We start from the raw sequence: 2,915 nt of genomic DNA, 5'->3' as shown, positions 1-2,915 counted from the left end.
GCATTGAAATCCATTATATCGGATGCTATGGCCGTTAATTTAACTTGGCGTGGAACAAATGACAAACCCAGTATCCAACGCTTTACAACATTTGCACTAATAAARAGTAATATTTCACATAAAACTATAACTATAAAGAAATCAATTAATTCTATTTTCCTATAGACGCCTGTCATTCCAAATATTCGAACGCGACCGATATGGATATMAATAAAGTGTGTCAACAGCACATACTTCACGCCCGAGACAGAGTATAAAAAAAACAAACAAACAATTAATGAACTGAAAAATTGAAAAAATCTTATTCTAATATTCACATGAATTAATTATTTATTTTTTTTTTTGTAGTACATTTTTGAATTGAAATAAATATAAAAAATATAAAAACGAATATTTTAACTTCCACAAGTCACTAATACGTAACTTCTACATGTCACTAATACGTAACTTCTACAAGTCACTAATACGTAACTTCCACAAGGCACTAATACGTAACTTCTGAAAGTAACGTCCGCGGGGAACAATTTCTCAATAAGGAAATGACTTCTACGATGAAAAAAATGTATCGCAGACGGTGAATTGTAACTTCTTGAAGTCACTTAGAAGTGACTTTTGCGATAGAAAATGTTGGCAGGGATGATGATATCACTTATCTATATATTACATGTGCGCGCATTGATCTGCATGTTCATACACTCATATATACTTATATGTACATACATACATATATTTTTATACACTTCCGAACAAATAATGCACAAGCGTACAAACATACATATATGTACGTACACATGTGAATATGTCACCAACAAAAAATTTAAACATTGTTCTAAAAAACAACAACTGGCAGCCGAATTGGAGAAGCCCAAATGTAGTAAATTTTACAACAAAAACGATTTCATTYATAAACGCAGSYGMAAATTCTACAGGCGACCTCGCTTCATTCATAAAAACAGACGCCGTAACATCACCCCGAGCATGCCTTTGCCAACAAGCGTCTTTTCGCGACGATGGCAAAAGNATGCCTATTTAGTTTGCAGTGGCCGGTGTAGAATGTGACCAGGATCCTGAGTTTGTTTCTCGGGAGGTTTATTAACAGGTTGAACCTCTTATTGTTGTACCCCCAACTAGCAGCTTGTCATGACGCATACCGTGCGCTCGTTGCCAATACCTTTCAATGGGGACCCACCCCAGTGAATGGTTCGGGCCCAACCATATTGGTGGAGGCTGCGGACCGGGCTAGCTCGTCAGCCACTTCGTTGACGGCTATACCCCTGTGACCGGGCACCCAGATTAGGTGCACCTGKTTCTTTTCAGCTAGGCTGTTCAGCCGTTCTCTACACTCCTGCACCAAAAGCGATTTGATCTCGTAGGAGGAGATAGCTTTTAGTGCCGCCTGACTATCGCTAAGTATAGCTATTCGCTCGTTGCGATAGTTGCGGTGGAGCTTTATCTCTATACACCGACTTATAGCCAAGACTTCAGAATTAAAAATTCTCGGAAAACTGCCCATAGCAATGGAAAGCTTGGTACGCGGACCTGCAATACCCGCACCTATTCCTTCCGACGTTTTCGAGCCGTCGTTATACCACCACAATGTACTATCCCTAACCATTTGCTCAAGAGTGGGGTCGTTCCACTCACTCTTGCTGCCGAGGGTAACCTTAAACTTCTTTGTGAAGTGAATTGTTCTGTTAATGCCATCCCTTGGGAAGAGGGCAATAGGAATGTCGTCACTTATCCTCGTGTGAGTTCCAGCAGGACCTCCAGAGCTGGGGTCGGGCAGGTCCGCATAGCGCCCGTCATGCAGACACATGCCAGTCGCTGAAGCTTCGATAGTTGGGTTACCACCGAAGCCTACGACGCTACGGAGGCCCAGGACACCGCCCCGTATGTAATTATCGGTCGCACAATCATGGTGTACAACCACCTGACGATCTTTGGCTTACAGCCCCAGGATTTACCCGCCAGAGAGCATGTATGCGCAATAAGTTCTTTGATATTCCACTTTTAACAGCGAAAAATTTGTACAAATACAGCTCTCTCACATACTTAAGAATATGAAGAGACATAAATGTACATATGTATGCATGCTCCTTATGATACTCCCAACAGCATTGTGATATTTCCATGCTTCAATTTTTGCTTTCGCAATGTATGCAGATATGTGTGCTTTTGCGTTTTGCCGTCGGCAATTCAATATTGACATGTAAACATAATTATGATATGAGTACATGTAATTTTGTATGAATGCATGCATAGTAATATTTATAGTCTATTTCGACTTGCATATTTAAAAACTTTATTTGATTTTTACATAATATACTCTAATATACTAATAAATATTTTTTGTATTATGTTTCTTACTAATAGAAATTAAATTTATCACAACATTATATAAATACATCGTCTATCATATTAATCTTATTATCTGCTCATATGATTGCATGTGTGTATATGCAAGTGCGCGTTCAGAAATTCAAATAATCCCTGCCAACATTTGGAAGTGTCTTTTATCGACAACGTCAAATACGTCACGCTTTAGTCACTTCCGTACGATAAAATAAATATAGTTGTCGCGTTCACGTGTCAAACGCCAAATGCGTCACTTTTAAGTCACTTCCAGACGTTAAATTAAAGATTGTTGTCCCGTTATGCAATGAATGCGATCACCAACGTTGAAGTCGCAGCGACTGCAAAATGAAATAAGATGAAAACAACAGAATAGAAAAAGAAGTTGTTGACATCTGGTTCATTGGTTTTGTGTCTTCTGCAGTTTATGGTYAGTGCTAAAGTGCGATATTGTTTTTGGAACTAGTAAAATTATTTGTTTCGTGGTGTTTTAATTTGAAATATTATTGAAAATATAATTAAAATGAGTGAATTGTCAGCAAAGGCTATTAAATTGAAAAATA

The sequence above is a fragment of the Bactrocera latifrons genome, unplaced genomic scaffold (genome assembly GCF_001853355.1).
Source record: "Bactrocera latifrons isolate USDA-ARS-PBARC rearing strain unplaced genomic scaffold, ASM185335v1 scaffold_110, whole genome shotgun sequence".
In the NCBI taxonomy this organism is placed as follows: Eukaryota; Metazoa; Arthropoda; class Insecta; order Diptera; family Tephritidae; genus Bactrocera; species Bactrocera latifrons.
This window is presented reverse-complemented; position numbering follows the sequence as displayed.